The sequence below is a fragment of the Phyllostomus discolor genome, chromosome 2 (assembly GCF_004126475.2).
Source record: "Phyllostomus discolor isolate MPI-MPIP mPhyDis1 chromosome 2, mPhyDis1.pri.v3, whole genome shotgun sequence".
NCBI classification, from domain to species: Eukaryota; Metazoa; Chordata; class Mammalia; order Chiroptera; family Phyllostomidae; genus Phyllostomus; species Phyllostomus discolor.
Genome location: NC_040904.2, coordinates 21,644,699 through 21,666,893, shown reverse-complemented (window position 1 = coordinate 21,666,893; position 22,195 = coordinate 21,644,699).

Below are 22,195 nucleotides of genomic sequence, written 5' to 3'. Positions count from 1 at the left end.
TTTCATATTTTTGTGAAGTATGACTTTGAGAGGAATACCTTCCCAGCTGTATCCAATAATTTGGAATTGATTAAGTCTACAAAAGATTGCTGTGCAAATCGAATAAGATAAGTGTGTAACACAGTTCCTGAGACATCATAAACATCCAATCATTGGTCTTTATTTTTGACTATAGGTAGTTTTGAGATATTCTAGTGCAATTGAATGACAGTAACTATTTTTTTAATCTTAGGATTAAAAAAATAAATTAAAAAACTACTATTAAAACCTATTATGACTTCAGCTCTGGCTGGCGTAGCTCAGTGGATTGAGCTCGGGCTGCAAACCAAAGCATCGCAGGTTCGATTCCCAGTCAGGGCACATGCCTGGGTTGCAGGCCACGGCCCCCAGCAACCGCACATTGATGTTTCTCTCCCTCTCTTTCTCCCTTCCCTTCCCTCTCTAAAAATAAATAAATAAAATCTTTAAAAATTAAAAAAAAACTATTATGACTTCAGTAATTTTTGAAGAATATTCTTATTTTAATCACATAGTGTTCTATTTACACTCAAAAAATTATCTGTGTAACTATATACTTTAACTACAGACAATACTAGGATGCAGATTTTACATATGTTTTAGGATGCAGATTTTAGATATGTTCCAATAATGAATGGCCTCCCCAGGGTCAAAGATATGTGGTTTGGAACCACCATACTGATAATTGCTGAGATGGCTAATTGTCTGAATTGATAAACTCCTTTGGTGTGACTCCTGCTTTCACAAATACAGTTATCCAATCCAAACAGCCACGTACTTTTGCGGACTTGATCAAGAGTTTCAAGACGGACCAAATTTTATGTAAATTGGGAACTGATTTTATTTTTCTAAGGTTGTCTTATGTTTTCATAAAGAGTAAGTGTGCTTACTTCTACTTTTTAGAACCTTATGTTTTGAGGGAGATAACAATATATTTTGACCTATGGAGAAAATCCTGATAAAAGTGACTCATGTTTTAGTTTTCTTAGGATGAAAATGTATTTTTGCCAGACCTCCTAGAGATTTTGGGTTCTGAAATTAATCAATTATTATCATTAGATATAGGGGTGGGCAAATTAGGTTTGCAGTTGTTATACAAATAAATAATATAATAATTAGCAAATAATAATACAAAAATAAACTGTGCTTCACATACTTAAAATTGTAAACCTACTCCTGCCAACTCCTCTATTTTCTTCATTCAACTTCAAAAGATTTTTCTAAATTTTCAACTATAAACAGCTAAGGTTTTGTTCTTTTAATGATGAAAATACTATAACATTTTATTAAAAATATTTTGAGAGGTAGCATGATAGTGTTTCTAATGTTTTTTTTTTGAGGGGTAGAAATAACATTGCATTTTTCAATGTTCTTGTTCCAAGGCTATCAAAATATCTATACTACAGTGCTATTCATATTGAACAAAAGACTTTGATTATACTTGAATTAAGGGCTATCAGTAATAATAAGACTGTGGCTACAATAATCCAAAATAAGATAAGAAGCAGCATCAATAGAGTTCTCTGGCCTTCCACTTTTGTGTAATTTTAAAGCTTCCCAGTGACACCCCTGGAAAGTCATTGAAAAATGCAAATGGATAAGAGGTTGTCAAGCAGTCATGTGAACTGGCGAGAATAATAATGTTGGCAGTTCCGTAATCACCGAGCATACAAAAGCTGACAGGACAAATACTTTCCATCAATTGACTAAATGTATATTATTGCTGCATGCTTTTAAAAACACATTCTTTGAGCTAGCCTTTTAAGCCTTTTCAGGCTAATCATGGCTTTCTGACTGGCAGAAAGAAAGAATGCTTTTAATATTGGATTAGTTATTCCATAATCAGCTGTGCTGAATGCGCTGTAAGGGCACATTTCCTTTTTAGCTAAGGAGCAAACAGCAGTCAAAATCACCCGCTGAAAATGGCCTACGTGGAGTCAGTCTAACCTTACCCATTGATTGGACACCATCCCAGGAACCACCAGGACTGTTCTCGTGTCTGGAAAGCCCTGGTTGCTTGGTGAGCCAAGTGCAGGACCTGGAGGGCACCTAATCTGACTCATTTATCAGAGAGCCTAGGCTTCTGGTGCAGGGAGTCTTGTGTATAATGAAGAAAAAAGGCAAGAAAGGTCACAGAGGGGCAAAGATAATTCTGCTGTTTGTCTGTCTAGGCTCTCGGTGTATCTGCCTCTGAATTAACGTTTTTTTTCTGAAAGAATCTGTGTTAGTTTCTCAGGACTGTGGTAACAAAGCACTCCAAACTGGCTGGCCCAAAGCAATAGAAGTGTATTCTTTCACAGTTTTAAAGGACAGAAGTCAAAGTGTTGGGAAACTATGCTCCCTCCATAGTCTCTGGGAGGATTCTTCCTTTCTTCTTCAAACTTCCAGTAGCCCTAGGCATCCCTGGACTTTTGGCAACATAATTCCAATCTCTGCCTTTATCTGCATCTGGTCGTCTTCCCCATCTACCCTCTGTGTGTGTGTGTCTTCACTTGGTGGTCTCCTGAATTTGTGCGTGTCCAATTTTTCTTCATATGAAGACCACAGTCTTATTGAATTAGCTCCCATTTTAATGATCTCATCTTAAACTTAATTACATCTGCAAAAACCATACTCCCAAATAAAGTCACACTTATAGGTACCAGGATTGACTTTACCATGTCATTTTGGGACACAATTTAATTCATTTCAGGACCCAAGGAGGTGAATTACTTCTTCTGGCACTAGCTGAAAGGGTTGAATCTATTGTAGCTATAGGCTAGGAGTGCTCCAAGATGTTTGAGACAAAAAAATAAACTATGGGGTGTGATATATTTATTCATTCACTCATTCATTCAGCATTGTATGTTATAGACCTACCAAATACTAGAAATGAACTGGCCTTAACCATACAGTGATGAGCAAGGCAATGTGATATCTGCCCTCATGGAGCTTGGAGTTCTGTAGGGAATGTATAAATATTCAATTAAGTCTAGTGAAGGAAGAGTTTAGAATGTTACAAAATCATGTACTGGAAGGATCTGATATAGAGAGGGGAGTCAGAGAAGGTCTTCCTAAAAAGCAAGATAAGTGTGGCAATGACAGTAATGATAATAAAAATAATGATGCTAACATATATTGAGCACTTATCCCAGGCACCATTGTAATTGTTTTACTTGTATTAGCGCTCCTTATCTTCATGTCCACTCCCACTTTACAGATAAGGAAACAAGGCAAAGAGTGACTTGGCAGATTGCTGAAGGTTGTACACGAGATAGGATTTCTGCTAAGACCTGGTTAGAAATGAGAGAGGTGGGGAAAGAGAGCTCCACACGGAAGCTGCAGCAGGTGTGAAGGCCCTGAGGCAGGAGGGGCTCCTGGTGGCTGGAGTGAGGTGGGCAAGGAGAAAGGTGGTGTGAGAAGGGTGAGGAGAAAGGCAGTCAAGGGCCAGATCCTGAAGGACCTTGTTGTCCAGATTAAGACATTTGCCTTTATCCTAAAAGTAATGTGAAACTGATAGGGAACTCAAGATTTGGAAAATTTTAGCTTAAGGTTGAAAGTTGTAAGTCTAGCAAGTAATGCATGTGCTTAAGGTTTTGTTTCAGAAACTGCAGATAAGGCTCATCCTGGCTCCTGGGAAAACAGCTGACCTCCTGGGCCTCCTGAAGATTACCACCTGGGGACAACTGGAGGCATCCGGGCCTTTGTGTTCCAGGGAGAGACAGACAACCACTGGCCCCTGGAAACAGCTAACTGCCCAGGACAGGAATGTTGCAGTTTCTTTTACCCAATGCTCCCTGAATCTCAAAGCCCTCACCTCATCTTATTCATTCCCTGCTATAAAATGTCTGGCCAAAAAGAAAAGGCAAGATGGTCTGTTAGGGTATGAACCCACCATCTTCTCAGATCCCCGGCCATCTGAATAAAGTTCCCATAAAGATTCAATCACTGTCATTGCTTACTGGCGCACAGGCAGCCCGAACACCGGTGTCTTCTGGTTTCAAAACTACTGATGGGTTTATGAAGGACAATGTCTTAAAGAAATATGTATATGAAGAGGGGGTAAAGGTTTAGTTTCAGTGTAAAAGAAGAACTGGAGAAAAACAAGTGCCTCCAAGAAGGGCTGATAAGAATCTTCACGAAAAAGATAATGGTGACTTGGCCTAAACTTGTGACGCTGGACAGAAATGACAGATTTGTGATTATTAGGAGGTAGGATTGAGAGGACAGGGCCAACATCTCGTGTATTTTCATGATTAACTGGGCAGATACTGGGCAAATACTCCCTGTTTACCGCAATAGGGAGTATTAGATGGAGAGCAGGTTTTAGAGGGAAGACAGTGGATTGGTTTGGACACACTGAGTTTGAGGGCCCTTGTGACATCCAAAAAACTCTACAAATACAGGTCTGCAGTACAAAGAAAGTGTCAGGATAGAGCTATAGTTTCAGATGTCATTAAAATATTGGTAGCATTTGAAATTGTGGGAATGAGTGAGTCTGACCAGATGGAGAGAGAGGAGTATGGGCAGGATAAGGGCTTTGGGCGGAGTTCCAAGGATCTCTAGTATTTAAAAATAGGTGAAGAAAGGGAAGTGAGAATTGGACATGTGGCTAGAAGGTGGGAGGGTGAAAACTATAAGATATGACATGATATGACAAAAGCCATGAGGATTTTGGGGCAGTAAACCTGTCCAATACTTCTGAATGAGATGACAAAGAAAAATGGTAATTACACTTAGCATTAAAGTCACCTATGACCTTAATAAAAATAAATTTAGTGATGTGGAGGGGGCAATGGTATATTGAAATGTGTGTGGACTTGTGAAATAAGAAAGCTGAAAAGTAAGAATTTTGTACCTTCTTAAAGAAGTATGGCCTTGAGAGAAATAGGGTGGGGTAGTGGTTGAAGTTGATGTGGGATCTTGTGTGTGTGTGTGTGTGGTGGGGGGGGGGGGTTGTCTGCATGCATTTTAAATGGGGATTTTAGTTTACATCAAACAAACACTGATAGGAAAGAATAGTGGACAGACTGAGAGAGAGAATGAGAGTTATTTAAATTACAGGATAAAGAAGGAAAATTGGTAGCCTAAGATTCTAGACAATTGAAAAGTGACGGCATACATAACTAGCAGGGAAGAGAGAAAGGTGCAGAAGCAAATTTGGTGGCAGGAAGTTGAGGGATTTTCTATTTCTTGGCTTCCAGTTGTTTTGAGAAATAAGAAACGAGGTAGTTTGCCCTGAGGCAGAGTGGCTTGACAGTTTGAGGAGACCGAACAGCCACTGTGGAGAGAGGACAGGCTGCCCTAGATACCCCGCCTGGGAGAATATGTTGGTTCAGAGATCTTTGTCATTAAGTTTTTCAGATGTGTTTCAAAACCTGGAGCATATTTGTTGAAGCCCTTAGCATATTTGTTGAAAGAATATTTTATGAATTTAAGGTTGAGGATTTGCTTAAAGGCAAAGGCACAAGGCTGGTGTTCCCTCTTTGTTTATATTTGACCTTGAGCCTCCTTCCACAAGTTGAAAGGAGTTCCTAGCAGACTCAAAAGGGACTACTGGCTTTAGGGATTTGAAGTGTTGTGAAAAAATAGCTTCTTCCATGTTGCAATTTCTATCCGTAAGAAAAAATTATACACACTTGCATCCTAGTTCCTTTAGAAAGTAGTCCATTTTCTATAAGTTTTTGCCTTATTTTAAACAATTTTTCCTTTCCTTTGAGGCATCCACACTTAGGAAACTTTTGTCATAGGGTTATTTCTACTTTTTTATGAAATTTGTCCACATTAGAGATAGATTTATCATGAAATGAATAACATTGGCATTGGAGGTACTGCCACTGGAAGAAAACAATGGCGTGTTTTTTACATGCTTCCCCTGTGTTGATCTTGTCTTCAATCTGTACCAAATGGCTTCAGTTAGTTTTTGCTGCTTTGCTACTTCTGCTGCTTTTGGTGAAAACTTGGTAAGTAATTTGACAATATTCCTTTTCATCAATGCTGTTGATTAGTCAAGCAACTCACCTTTCAATTCTTTACCAAATTTTGTTGTAACCACACATTCTGGTGACATTATTTAGGCTTCTCTTTTAATGGTTATATTTTATTTTGGAATTGAGATTAGAATATTTTTTTGCAACTCTCATTCATTATGATTATCTAATAAATAGATTCACACAAAGAAAATCTCCCAAATTAATCCAGGAACATATATATGTGAATACAACTGGTATGGTTTTATAATTTTTTCAATTACAATTGATGTACAATACTATATTAGTTTCAGGTGTACAACACAGTGATTAGACATTTATGCTACTTGCAAAGTGATCATCCTTATAAGTCTAGTACCCATCTGATGCTGTATATAGTTGTTATAATATTAATGACTGTATTTCCTGTGCTATACTTTACATCTCTGTAACTACTTTTATAACTGGCAATTTGTACTTTTTAATCCTTTTACCTTTGCCATCCATCCCCCTAAACACCCTCCAATCTGGCAACCATCAATTTACATCTGATATCTTGATTAGTTCCTGCATTCATCTTGTTCCATTGTCTAGCTTGATTATGTCCTTTCTTCCTAATAGTAATTGAAAACCTTTCTTGGACAAAATGTTTATAAATGATAGCACTTTATTTTCCAGTTTGCACTATTAGAAAATAATTAAAAAATATTTCATATTTTCAAAGGTGATATTGGTCGATTCCATAGAACCAGGAAATTCTCAAAAGATGTGACATATCATCAATGATAAAATACTCTCAGTATGACTGTCAAATATAGTTAGTTATGAGAATCACATAATAGCTTTTATTTGTTAGTTTAGAAAAATGCTATTCATCATCTAGAATTATCAGCTCTTAGAAATTTTAATGCAGTTTGTTTTCTGCAAGGAATGACTTGTACACGAAATTCATTCCAGAATAGAGCCTAATACCCCCTGAATGGCTTGCATATAAGTGGCTCATTATGAACTAATTAGTTCATTTTCATCATTCATCCGTTTATTTTAACTTTGGTAGGCAAATTAACCACCTGCGGTGCACCTGTTTGAATGCATGTGTTAGGTATGCATAGAAAGTAACTACAGAGAAAAAAAAACGTTCCCCTTCAGGACAAACAGAGTGTGCTGCAAGTGATAAGTGCTTCAATAAATGAAAATTTAGTCAACTTCTCAAACTATTCATTTTTGGTGAAATGCATGTCTCTACTATAACTATTTTTTCCAATTTACTTTTATCAAAGTATCTGCTGGCTTTACTACAAGTATTGCTAAGATACTCTCCCATTAAATGTTTATTGTGTATTTAGAGAAGATGAAATTTTCAATTATTTTACCTAACTTCAAGAACCGTGGATTCTTTAGCTACAGAGTAAATAGTTTTAAAATACAGATGGCTATAGCACCCTAAAATCTTCTATGATGGGGCCTCAGATTTTTGAGTTTTCCTATTGATAGAACAGAGCAGAGGCCTTGGATTGTTTTGAAAAATATTACCTTTTTATTTTTTAAGAGATTTTATTTTTATTTGTTTTCAGACAGAGGGGAATGGAGGTATAAAGACAGAGAGAAACATGAATCGGTTGCTTCTCGCAGGCCCCCAACCAGGGCCCTGGTCTCCAAGCCAGGCACCTGTCCTGATGGGAAATTGAACCAGCGACCTTTGGATTCACAGGCAATGTCCAAATCACTGGTTTACACCAGCCAGAACAAAAAAAATATCACTTTTTAAAAAAAGGGTATCAAAATTCTCACTGCACAGCCCCCCACAGGTACAGATGGGCACCATCCACAATACTGGTTTGATGTCAGGACTGATGTAACACCCCCCCCCCCCCCAGATGTTTGAAGGGATTTATTGCTAACCCTCCAGGCAGGTCTGAACGTAAGAGAGCAGGCAAAGAAGATTCGCCTGGAGTCTCTGTGGCAGTTAGGGAGTGGGCCAGGGTTGGGCTTCCTGCATGGTTTGAACTTCCCACTGATGCTGAAGGAGGGGGAACCTGGGCTTTCGTATCAGCTTGCCCAGATCAAGAAGGGCAGGAGGAAGAGGAAGGGGTGAGACTTAAACAATGTCTACAACTAAGCACCAAAAAATAGAGTCAGAGTCTTCATTACAGAAGCCATCATGGAAAAAAAATCAGAATTTTGTGGGGAAAAGTGTGAACTTTCATTTCTGTAGTGTTTTTAAAGACCTCTTTCATGGCAGGTAGGGAATCATTTCCTTTTCAGTGTTTAAGGGCTTGAGGTTGGGATTGGCCCTGGGCCACAACTTACCTTCTTAACCGTCCCCTCTGCTCCTCTCACTTGGAAGCCGCCTGTGAGCCACGTAGAACCGTGAGTTCAACTCTCTCACCTTCATCTTTGCTCCTTCTCTCTTCCTGGAAGCCTTTCCCGCCTCATGTGCATGTGTGAGTATTACCTATTCCTTAAGTCCATTTCAAAGGCTTGAACTGTTTTCTCTTGGGGGGAAAAAAACTACTGCTTTTTTAAAGCCCCAAAGCATATTTTACTTCCTCTGACAGCACTTGTCATTCTCTAGCTAGTCTCTGAAAGGCCAGGGAGACAGGCACCCAAGGGACCGATGGGTTTCTGTATTTTCCACACTGTCTTTCTCATAGCATGCCAGCTCTGGGAAGAAGGAACTTTGGCACAATGTAATTTCCTTAACCCTCCAAACAGTGCCTAGCACAGAATAGGTGTTCACTACATATACATACAGGTGTTCACTACATGTACTACTCCGCACATGAATAATCAACAAATATTTATTGAATAAATGAAAGCTAAATTCATAAAGGTTGTCTGACTCAAACTTGTATTAAATTCTTAAATGGCTTCCTTACTCATTGCTTAAATAAAAGGGAAATGCATATTTTATTTAGAGTTTAGCACCTCAACTGGTTGAGTTGGTAGTTGACCTAATTTAAAGGGAAAAATTAATATTGGACTGGGTATCTCTGATATGGTTCTGTAACAAGAGAATCTAGCATTTGCAGCAACTGAGACAGGCTTGAATGGAAACACGGAGTATTAAATGACCTGCAGATCATTGTGAAGGTGCTTTGTAAGCATAAATATGTTGCTTATGCCCTGTCCCTGGTGTTCAGAGATCTATGCTAAATCTGTCTCTTTTCTTTTTTTAATCACAGCTATAGGCAAAATTAGCAGATGCTGAACACTGGCTTCCTCAGGCTCTGCACAAACCTTCCTTGGCTGCCCTGTGACTGTGGTATTTACTAGAGGCTGACCTAAGACAGATGCTAATACAGGACGTGAGTTCCACTACTGACCTTTGTGAACGCATGCCAGCGTCAGGTGGGTCAGTGTGAACGAGGGAGGTCTAATGAAGAAAGAGTAATCAGGGGTAAATACTTCCACAGAAGTGTTTGCCTTCATGCTCAAGGTCTACTCTTCCCCAGGGGAGTATCAGCCAAACAGTCTATAGCAGGTTACAGTACTGGAGCTCAGGTACGCACCACCCAAATTAGAGGTGTTAAAATCCAACATGAACATCTCTATCTAAACCATATTTCAGCAGATGGCCATTAAAAAAGCCTCCTTACCTTTCTGTGTGTCTCTTCATATTTAAGAACTTAGCCTGCCTTTCATTCTCAGGTTACAGGTGCCAAGTGGAAAGAGCAGGGGAAAAAGAGGACACCCGATTAAAGAAAGGGATGATCAGTAGGAGTAGGAGAACTGTAAAGTTGATCACGAAGGGGTCTGGGGTAGATTGTGTTTTCCACTCCTTGAATGTGCATTGGTCTTATGATTTGCTTGGATGAAAGTGACAGCATACTGCATTCAGAGCTCAGGCCGTAACAGGTCCTGCAGCTTTGCCTTTGCCCTCCTGGAAGCTCCCCTGACACTTCCACGGAAGAAGCCAGGCCAGCTTGCTGGAAAGTGGGAGGCTCTATGGAGAGGCGTCAGGGCATGCAGCCGAGAGTTGGCACCGACCTCCAGATGTGTGAGGCGAGTGGTCTTGGGCCTTTTCTTTCTGCTCACCCGCTGGCTGAATGCAGCCACGTGAGTGAGTCTGCGTGAAAATAGCAGAGCCAGCTGGCCAGCTCACGGATTCATGAGAAATAGTAAATCGTGTTGGTTTTAGCTGCTTTAGAGTGATTTGTTACATGGCTAATGATAACTGATGCACAGGCTGGTTGTGAATTTTGCATTTATTTGGTATACCTGGCAGGTCTTTATTATATCTTCCTACTTCCCAAACTCTAAGTTTTTTCAAAACAATAAAAGTTCAGCATCTTCAACGGTTGCACCTCTCTGAACGGCCCTTAATGACCAGAGGTTTTAATGACCAGTGCCCTTGCACACGTGTTCATATGTGCAGTCAGCACATTGCTTCAGTGTCATGTGTGTGTCATGAAGTAACAAAATGAGACTTTAGAGATAGGCTGACATGAGACCTGTGCTTTTCAAATCAATGTGGGCTGACAAAAATGAGAGGAGAAAACATATCAATATCATGTATAGCAAAGGTAAATAATTTCAATTATTTAAACATATGTGTGTCCTGAGTCATAATATATATGTGGGTTCTTATCTTTAAAGAGATTAGAAGCCACCGGATAATGTCATGGAGAACATCACACAGTATCCTAAAAAGTTTTCATTTTTTCAATAGTTTGAGGTGTCACCGAGGAGTGATCCCTTTGAAGGGGGGGATGGTGTGAGTTGGGAGGGCAGTTAGAAGTCCTCACTGAGGCACAATCGGCAAGGCTGTCTTTGAACATGGCTTTACTAGGCTTGGAGAAAGAGGAATAGACTTGAGAAGGGTTTAGGAATTTATTTTTTAATTTTTTTAACGATTTTATTTATTTATTTATTTTTAAAGAGGGAAGGAAGGGAGAAAGAGAGGGAGAGAGAAACATCAATGTGCGGTTGCTGGGGGTCATGGACTGCAACCCAGGCATGTGCTCTGACTGGGAATCGAACCTGTGACACTTTGGTTCGCAGCCCCCGCTCAATCCACTGAGCTATACCAGCCAAGGCTAGGGTTTAGAAATTTAAATTAGAAAACCTCTGAGGTCTATTAGATATGGAGGTGAAGGGAAAGGAGGAGTCATGGAAATGGTTGATACAACATCTAGCAGATCTTAACAGATTTTATGTGGAAAGTAATGATAAGAAAGGCATCAAGGATGACTCAGAGATTTTGATCTGGTGTGAATGGCATGGTCACCAATAGAAAGCAATAATGTAGTCCTAAGAGTAGCATTTTCATTGTGAGCTCTAGTAATTAGTTTGGGGTGTGGCAAGACCAAGTTGATCGCAGGACATTTGATAGCACGTAGCTAGATATATGAGTTTGAAGCTAGAGAAACAGACTATAATTTAATAGTGATTGAAACCCAAATGTAGATGTGTAAAGACACCCTGTAAAGAGAAAAAAAATGGGCACCCCACAAATAACTCTTAAATGTGAGGGAACTATTCATATCTTAGGGACTTCGATAATAAGTGCATAGAAATCAGTGAATAAAAAACAGTTAATCTACCACTCCCAGACGTATGTGTAATTTCAACAGTCCAAAAGAAATGCTGTCCAGTTAGGTTGGCTTATTAGTCAAAATATAGCATTTAGTGTGAGTTCATCACATTCACACAAAAAGACTTGGCCATTGATGATGATAGTTTAAAGAGCAAATCAATGCAAATGCAAATGTAGATACCGTTTCTAGAAGAGAAGACCTCAGGATGCTGTCAACAGGGCAGCCATGAATGTGTTCTCTGTAAAAATCTGTGTTTTACCTGAATGAAAAAGTCTTTGGCATTCCATTCAGTGGTGTGTGTATGTGCGAGCATACACGAGAGAGAGAGAGAGAGAGAGAGATAGAGACAGAGAGAGAGAGAGAGAGAGGATAAGGATGTACACACCTTCTTTCTTTTTAAATAAAATTACTGGGAGACAACGACTTTCTTTACTAATTAGAAACACAATAACAAAGCCTTATTTTTGAAATTGTTTCTATGGAAGTGTAACAAACCACTCAATTCAAAAATATCTTTATCCTTGAAACTGACCTTATTCTAGTCATGGATTGTTGGCATTTAATATTCAAGCTTCCTAATTCTTCTTGAAAAGCTGTTGCAGGAGAATTGCATGTGGAATACCTAATGATTTAGTCACTGTCAGAGTCCCTCGTGTCTGGGAACCAAAGCAAAGATAAACAAGACAAGTTGATTCTTTCAATTAATGGAAAAATTGCCTTCTTATGAATTAATTGTAAGTAATTGATAGTAGAAAACAATAATAATCATCCAAGTATCTGATTTTTAAAAGGGTTTTTGCTATTCATATCATTCATCTGTATCAGGAACATCTGTATTTTAAGGTCTTTAACATAAGATATTTGAGTCTAGCACTGTCTCCATTAGATTTGCCCAATTAGAGTTTTAAAAACTTATTCAGTTTCTGTAGTGAATTTCAGTAACTATATCTCAGGAAACTGCTGTTCACAAACCCAGAGGACTACTGTGAAATAAAAGAATAATGATGACATAGGGCTTACAGATCATTTTCAGTCACATAAGTTTAATAAACAAAACAAACAATGAGCTGCATCAATACATTAAACTATTTGAAAAATGTAGACAGACAACTGGTTATCTTTAACAAGAAAAATAAAGGTGTAATTCAAGTAGGTTATAAACTGAATTCCATCTCATTTCTCCCCAATGTTTGTGTATGTGATGAAATAGTGAGGAGAATTTGCTTTCCGGTATGTGTGGTAGGAGCTTGGTGATAGAGAAATGAAAGCCAGCCATATTACCTGACTTCCAAACACAAATTTGGTGTCTTGGGGTTACATGTAAACCAGTTACGTCTGCAGTGGTGTCTGTCAGCAGTGAGCATGACCAGGAACCAGATCTGTCTTTAATATGGGTGCAAGAAGGTTTTGGCTTCGAAAAGTCAATAGGCCATTGGACATCTCCATGAGGAAGTCTAATAGGTGTCTCAGATTTAAGCAGTCCAAAACTCATCTCCTCAGAATCTGCTCTTCTCATGGCTTCTCCTGCCTCAGTTTCTCAGGATAAAAACAACAACAACAACAACAACAACAACAACAACAACGTTGCTTAGAATCTTCCGAAAAGCCTCTTTCTCTAACAGTCCATGCCCAGTGTGTCAGAGAATCCCCTTGGCTCTGCCTTTAAAATGGATTCAGAATGCAACAACTTATCATTACCACCCCGGCCCAAGGCACCCTCCTTTGCCTGGATTATTGCTGTAGCCACCGAATGGGTGCTTGTTTTCGTTCTGTTCTCTCTACTTTCTAGTCTTAATATAGCAACCAGCATGATATATTTTAATATATAGAGTCCCTGCCTGAAACCCTCCCAAGACCTCCATCTCTCTCAGTAAATCCTGTAAAAGACTGTATTATGGCCTACAAGGTTCTACTTGACCTTGACCTGACATAGCTTTTGTGACTCCTCCTCGTTTATTCCTCTCCATGCTGATCTCCTTGCTAAGCTCCAGTAGGGCCCTTGCTAGTTTCTCTTCCTAGAACATTCTCCCCAGATATCCACATGGCTTGCTCTCTCATTTCCTTCAAACCTTTACTTAAATACCATCTTCTTAGGCCCTCTCTGGTCTCCTCATTTAAAGTTTCGATTACCCCAAACGTTCACTATTCTTTTCCCCAATTTTCTTTGCTTCTGTAGCACTTATCACTATCTAAGCCATGATAGATTTTTCTGATTTATTCACTTTTTATTGTTTGTCTCCTCAACTAGATATAAGTTCCCTGAGGGTAAAGGCCTTTTTCTTTTACTCAGCACATCCTGTGTGCTTAGAAAAGGGCCTGACACATAGTAGGTAATAAGTGTGTGTTGAGTAAATGAACATATGTACCCACGGGACTAGTTAATAGTATTTTGTGTCATGTGATTTAAAGACATACTACCATACTGCACATACAACTCCTGCTTTTTATGTTCAACACCAGGGTTCAGAACTGTTTCCATGGCAGTGTATCTCAGCCTCATTTGTTGGAATTTGCAAGTGTGTCTTACAAGGACATAGTGCATGCATAAAGGAACTTTAAAGTATTTCTGATTTCCATAAGTACAATGTAACATGAATATTCTGCACCTGTTTCCTTGGGCGTATGAGGGTGTATTTCTTTAGGGTGGTGTGACAGATCTTCGTGTTGTCACCTTTGCCAAGCTGAAACTATGTTTCTGGAATTCCCTTTTGTACATAGCTCCTACATAGTGTGGGTTCTAGGAGACATTATTTTGTGTGGGATACCAGCAGGAGCCATACCCTTTTCATATAGCTTGTCTACAGGCCCCTGGGAGTCCGTGGAGCAGAAGTGGGGCCATGGCTGGGCCGGTTCCAGCCCACACTCCTGCTGAGGCTTCTCCTACTTCTGTGAAAAGAATATGTTTAGCTCCATGATGACAAGAGCCAGCTTCTGCAGGACACCCCGATCACTCGATTGAGAGGTGTGGTGGAGGTGAGAGACTAACGCAGACTCTCACCCTTCCTGGTGGCATCAGGCTCAGCCTCCCAGGTTCAAGTGCATCCTTCCTTTCCTCATGTTACTTCCTTTTTCCCTTTTTGATTGCCTTCTCTATGGATTTCAGGCTCCAGCGCCAGACACAGAAACAATAGCTACACATAGACTGTGCAACCAACTCCCCTAATTGTAATTATTCATATGTATATAAAAAATATATATAATATACATGAAACATATATAAACTCCCTAGTGGTTCTGCTTCTCTGATGCAATGTTAACTGATGCAGGTAGATAACAAGAAACAGGTTTGCCAGGCCATAGGGCTTGTACATTTCTTTTATTTTTATAGATTAAAAGTTTGATCTCTCTTCTATGGAATGTTGGAAGCATTTCCCCAGGGAGCTGTAACTTGTGAATTCGTTTCATTTCTTCGCACCTGGGTGACACTGAGCAGACAGCAGAATGTGTTTCCGTGCCGGGAGGGTGCCTGCGGAGGGGGCCGGGGAAGGGAAACGAGAGCAGTTTGTGGACAAACGCCGTCCGGTCCTTGCCTGTGCAGCTGGCCTCGGTTAACAGGACCGCTGTGAATCAATCTCCATATTAAATATTCCTTTTGTAATGCCAGAAATCAAAAACATCATTTCAACAAAATGGAAGCCTTTTTAAAAAAAATTTGTTGACTGTCACCAAACAAGCTTGCTACTCAGGAACAAAAGCAGTTTTCCTCAGTGTGTGCCTTCTTCCTCTCGGCAGGTGTTGGACAGATGTTTTTACGACAGACACATGGGCACTTTCAGGAAAAACACCCTCTTAATTATTCAGAGCAGCCAAAAACTGTGTTTTATAACTTAGTGATGGAATTTGAAAAATGTCTCCCAGCTCAAAACACTCACGTTGAGGTGCCATAATAGTTTGCTGCTCCTTTGATCACATCCACGCCCCAGGGCGAGTTCCTTAGACCTCTCTCTTTGCAGAGACCTGGCAGGATGCTCACATAGTCTCTTGCCCTTCGTTATTGCCCACTGAAATGGGTTCTGGAAGACACAGCCCTCAGTAGATACCCTGGGTTCCTCTGATATAAAGAGTTCTTACCAAGCAGTAACCCCTAAAGATGTCAGTTTGAAGGTGAAGGAGTTTTCCCTCACTCAACAGAGGCAGGGCCTGCCTGCCTCCAACACTGTGCCGCGCAGCATTCCAAGGCTGGCCCCGGCGAGACCACGCTGCCCAGTGGAGATGTCACTGTGACTGGTCCAGGAGTCCCGGAGGTGGGGCCCTCACGGGCCTTTAACTGAAACAGCCCTGCTAGGTGGCCTTAGGGTTAGCAACCAGGAAAAGCCATTCTTATGGGACTTATATTTTATTCTGGAAAACACTAGATGAGTTTAGTCACTAAGCCAAGGGTTAATGTTTATCTCTTTCTTGAAAGCTGAAATTCCTTCACCCAAGAATGGGACTTGGCGGAGCTCCGGGGAGCTCTGCTGGCAGCCAAGGGCCTGGGCACAGGCGGGTGAGAGCAGGAGGTTAACCGGCTCTCCAGTGAGATTCTGAACATCCAGTTGTATTCCAAAGGTGCCCGTTATGTGCTCCCATGGCACACTCCAGGGAATCTTTGAACATGCCCAAACCCACTCAGGGGAGGACTAGGGAAGCATTGGAACCTGGGAACAGCTTTACTGATAATGGGAACCTCTGAGCAGATTTGCAGAAGACCACGCTGCTCTGGGTCCTAATTATTAAGTTCTTGGAAAGGGGTTTCATCTTTTTCATTTTTTTACTTTTTGTACATTTATTTTTCTTTTTAAACATTCTAAAAGCTCATGGCAGTTAAGTAGTATCTTATTTTCAGAGCACTTTCGGTGCGGAGATTGTCCGGTGTCCTCTTCATCTCGCTTTTCGTGGGCAGAGACACACTCGTCGTGGGCATTCCTGGTTGACTCCAGGACATTCTCTGCTTTGGCAGCCCCTCAGACTCAGTTTTCCTGTCCTTGAGCTGAAAATAAGTCACTTCCCAGTCCTGGCCGTGATGTCGTTTCCTGTCCCGTTCAGGTCACAGAGTGTCTCCATTGTGGGAATCTGATACTTCAGCTCATGGGAGGAGTTATGTTGCAAGGTCTGGTGTGTAGCTTTCATGTGTAACTTGGGTCCACAGTAGGCTCTTGGCACAGCACTGACCTCACCTGCACATCTCTTGTCAACCAGCTCATTCTTCCTCGCCTCTTCCCTCCAGCAGAGACAGGGATACCTGATAGGCAGAGTCCACACCCATCTTCCCCTGCCCAGCTTTCCACCTGTGTCTAAGAGAGGGGTCTCTACGGACCTCATTTCACGGAGCGGTCGTGAAGAGCGGGATCTCGGAGCCACTGGGTGGATTCTGGGCCTGGCTCTTCTTTTCCTGGTTGTGAAAGGTCAGACAAATCCCTTCATCTCTCTGTGTCTCAGTTTTCTCCGTAAAATGGGGGACATAAGTAGTATATTTACCACCTAGTGTTGTTAGTATTTATTGAATTACTGTATGTCTGTTTTCCTGGATACTGCTTGGCCAATTTTAAGTACTATGTTAGTGTTAACCATTGTCTGACATATTTGAAATACTGCAGGTGTTGCCAAAGGGAATTTCTTTTCTTTGAAGAGGGCTGATTCTAGATTACTGATCTTTTTTTTTTCAAGTTGAAAGTATGTCCAGACTCTTCAACTTCTCTTTCCCCTCTTCCTTTACCTTTCTTCTAACGCCCTCTCTGCGACTGCTGCAGTGGGAGGGAAAGCACACCATGCGTCTGCATTGTATCCCACGTCTGCAGCGTGACAGATGCTTTCCTCGTATCACCATGACAACACCACAAAAGTAGGAGTAGCTGCTTGCCATGGACCAGAAGACCTTGTGAGAGGTGGATAAACCTACAGTCTGTTTCTTTACAAATTTAATCTTAAGTTTTATCAATAGGGTGGTAAATACCAGAAGAAAGCACTAATAGAGTGGAAGTGGTTTCCTTTGGAAGGAGACTTTGGGGAGGGGAATGGGTGGTGCAGGGGGCTGCTATGGTCTTGTGGCTTCACGCACTTCAGAATGATTTGACTTTTAGCTCAAATCGCTCAGTATTTATCATTATCAAGAAGCATGACTATTCTTCCATTTCTTGTTTTTTTTTGAGTTTTATGTATTATCTTTTAGTTTCCTGTTAGTGGGAGGTGAGGATCTAGACCTGTTACAGCCTTCTTTTATCATCCCAGTGTATTTGGTTAGTTAGTTAGCACAACACTGTGGTTAGACAGTGAACTAACTGACTGTGAGTATTGGTCACTGCTGAGTCAGGTGACTTATATTCATTTCATTCTCCTTCGTCATCTAGCGCCGAGTAACCTTGGAGTTAATAGCTATTCCTTTTCTTTACTTCCCTATGTTTTGATCAGTTATTCACGCCTCCAGATTTGGTTTTGTTACTGGTATCTTTGCTCTAGCCCTCCAGTTTCCTGCTGTCATCCAGTAGTTATCCTGGGACTCTTGTCACCATCCCCAGGAGGCAGGAGGTGTGATTGCCTGTGATTCCTTTGTTAGATCTCTCATTGTTTAAATTCCATGTCTTCGTTTTCCTTTCCTTGATCAAGAGGAGCACGTCCTCCACCGGTGTCCTGAGAAAAGGAACCAAGGAGAGACGTTTTGTGACGCTTTCCACACGTGCATCTCTGTGGTCACTTATCCCCACAATGCCCTTCGAGAGAGTTTTGTTATGTTCATTTTCTTGGTAAGAAAACGAGTGCAAAGAAATTTTTAAAATCTGCCCAAGCTCCCATTATGAAGCACACCTGAGAAAGGAATGGGCAGAGCTGCATGTATATAATCGGTTAGTATCATTTATTATTGATTGATTTCACTTTCACAGAAATAAATTTCAGGGCATCTGAGACTTTTTATACATTTTTCTTTTCATTTAACCCTTTTTCACTTTCCAGTTATGCCTAACTAATTAATTTGTTGCTGCTTTTGAATGATAATCTAGATTAAAATGCTATTTTCTATAATTAGAATATCAGCTTGAATATTAAAAGATAATAATCACTGAAGACAATTTACAGATATGGAAAATTAAGTTTGACTATAATATACCATGTAAGTGTTAGTTAGGATACTTAAAATATTTTCTGTGGGCATAATACAAAGAACAGTAAGACTGTAAGGATTTTTAACTGCTAACTGAGCAATTAGATATATATCTTAGAAATACTGATGACAGTTTTTATTAGAGGAACAATTTTTCACTCTCAATTCTTTATAGAACTATTTGTCTACTGAACTTAAAGGTTAGGCAATAATTTAGGTGATCTTTGGTTGTCTCCTTTAGCACTACCAGGTTAAAGGTCACTTCATATAAAAATAGGGGACTACTATGTAAATGACAGATGAATGTCTAATCCTCCCATGATGTTATGGACCAAATGTTTGTGTCCTCTCATAATCTGTGAGTTAAAACCTTATCTTCAATGCAATGGCCTTTGGAGGTGGAGCCCTTGGGGTGTCATTAGGTTTAGATGAGGCCCTGAGGATGGAGCCCCCGTGGTGGAATGAGTGTCCTTACGAGCAGAAGAAGCGAGACCAGAGCTTGCTCTCTCCGTTGTGGAAGGACATGGGAGCAGGCAGTGATCCACAGGCTGGGAAAGGGCTCTCGCTGGGGACTGAGTGGGCTGGCACAGTGCTCCTGGACTTTCCAGCCTCCAGAACTGCAAGAAACAGATTTTTGTTGTTTCAACCAACCGGTCTGCAGTATTTTGTTATAGTAAGCTGAGCATACTAATTCATTTATTACAATTTGGGATAATTTATGAATGGAATATTATAATATGACAAGGAACACCTTATAGTTAAAAGAAAAATTTATTTTTCAGTCTAAGATATCATGTAACTGGGAAGGTTGTATAATTCTTTTATTTATTTATTTTTTAAATTTAGTCCTTGTTATATTTTTCTCTATTGCCATTTAGTCCCCTGTATATTTCCCTGGCATTTCCCTTTTCCTTCAGCAGTTGGAGACATTAGGGTCCAAGCGTCACTCCTGCCACCTTTGGCTGTGAGAATCTGAGCAAGTCTCATCATCTGTCACACAGTGTGAATAATGTACACCTCTTAGGGCACCGTGAGAGTCAAGAAGCATATGCTCATCAGGAGCCTGGCATCATGATGCCATCCTAGCTTTGTTGTATTAATATCTAACTTTCCCTCTTTCCCTCCCTCTTTTTGTGATGGTAAGTAAAGGCCCAAGTGATGAGTGGTTTCCTGACCAATGTGCCTGTGTTACTTGGGATCAAGTCAGGAGACAGAAACCACAGAGTGTTTTTGAACAGGAAAAGTTTAATATAAAGAACTGCTAATAGTAAAATGAAGTAACATAGAGTCAAATTGTGGGAGTTAAAGAGAACTGTGAAGAATACATGGGTGGTAGACACATGTCTAGGGCAAGATTCAGAATCCAAGGGATAGCTCTTGCCTCACTCGGGCTAAGATCTAGAAAATTGGGCTGAATTTTTTGTTGTTGTTGTTGTTCTATGGAGACATAGAGCTCTTATAGAGACCTTAAGAATTGTGATAAATGTGTGTACCTTTCTCATACCTTCCATATACCAGAGTGGAAAAACTCTTGTATTTGGAGGTTTAGGCTCTATCAGTGTTCATATACTTAGTCAAAAATGGAAAATCTTGCCAGCTGCAAAGCTGAAAGTTACAGGTCTTTTTAACCTAGGCCAGAGACAGGCACGTTTGTAAAATACTCAATATTTTTGTCATGGCAATGGAACTAGAAGACAATTTAATATTTATTCCTCTCCTTGTATGTTAGACCAAGCCTTTTAAGCATATTGTACAAATTATCCCCAGTTTTACTCCTTTTATCTGCTGAATTATGACTTCTTTTGAAAACTGTTTGATATATTTTCTTTATATATTGAGTTTATATTGCTATAATAGACATGTTATAATATGCTTTGAGTTCACAATAATCATATCATCAGGTAATGTCCAAATTTGTACATAAAAATGATTGTGACTTTGAATTCTGTTTTCACAGATGATAATATTATTTGTTATATTAGCTTTCTCTTGCTTATAACATCATTTCCATTCCTCTTTTTCAACACTCCTATGACATTAAGTGGTACATGTGGATTTGTAAATAGCTGAATTTTATTTTTTCTATTCAAGTTGAGAATAAATGCCTTTCAAATAAGCTCATTTTGCTTATCTTGGTAATTATTACATTTATATCATCTTATTTCTTTATCATATGTAAAGAAGTGAGTTCTTTACTTCTTGGATTCATTTCTTCCTTGGCCCACATCCTTATTTCATGTTTTCCTCTGCTGGCTTCAGAGTTATACTTTCTGCTTTATTTTTTTTTTTGAATCGCAGTTTCTTAACAGTGATACAAATGACCTTTTGGGCTGGACAGTTCTTTGTTGAGAGGGCTGTCCTGTATGTCGTCGGGTACCACTGAAGGGCATGCTGATCGCCACTCATTAGATGCAGGAGCACACCACCCTCTGGCAACCCAACACCTCTCCCGTCACTGCGAGTGTTCCAGAGAAGAGAGACTTATGTCCAGCTGAGAACCATTGTTTTAAAGATTATGTTGCATTGTTAGTGCACATACATGTTAACAAAATTTAATAATAAGATACATCATACCTTCTGCCCAGAGAAGATGAGGACCTTAAAAATACTATGTCTGAACTCCTTCCTTGTAGATTCGACTTCCATGCTGGTAAAGCACTTTCTTCTGATATTGTGCTTTCTGTATTAAGTCTCTTACAGGGTGTATGTATCTAAAAATATGATTATTTTGTCCTTACTTTTAAATGAGAGTTGAGGTTAGGCTATAAAAATGACATTACTTTTCCTCAGCGATCAGGATGTATTACTCCATTTGGGGTTGGCATGTACCATTTCTCACGAGATGTCTGCTGACAATCTGGTAATTATTACTTCGACGTGATCTGTGTTCTCTAAGTTGGTCTTAGCCTCTCATTATCTTTGATGTTGTGTAGTTTCCTGATGATATGCTATTCTGTATGTGGACTTGTTTTTAATTTATCTTATTCAGGATTTGACAAGTGTTTTTAATCTGAGTATCCATGCTTTCTTCAAATCTGGAAAACTCTCCCAAATCATCTCTTCACATATTGTTTTTTTCCCGTCATTTCTGGAATCACTCCTAGAACTGTGGTAATGCAAGTTGGAATATCTCATTCCTTCTATCTCATCTCTCACATTCCCACCCCTTTATCTGGCTGCGCTTCAGTCTCAGTGCTTTCTGTATCCTTGTCTATCGTTTTATCAATTTCCTCTTCAGCGTGGTCCAACACAACTGCTTAGCTACACACTAGAGATTTTACTGTTGATGAAATACATTATCTTATGCCTCATTCTGTTTTTCCTTGACTTTTTGTTGTATTCTTTTTATCTCTGACTATTTTAAAACTGTTTTTACAATATCTCTTCCAGGTTCATTTAAAAATTTTGATGGGTTGTGAATTTTGCCAGTTTTTGAAGCTGCCAGCTCTGATTTTAACAATTTACTTCCTTTGTGTATGCTGAAATTTGTACAAATGAGCTCATGGTCCATGAGGGTTATTTTCCTATTGGAGGCTGAGTGACCTAAGTGGTGAGAGTTTCTTTCCAGTTTTTAGACAAATAAATGTCGTTGCTCTGAGCATCCCTCTGTGCAT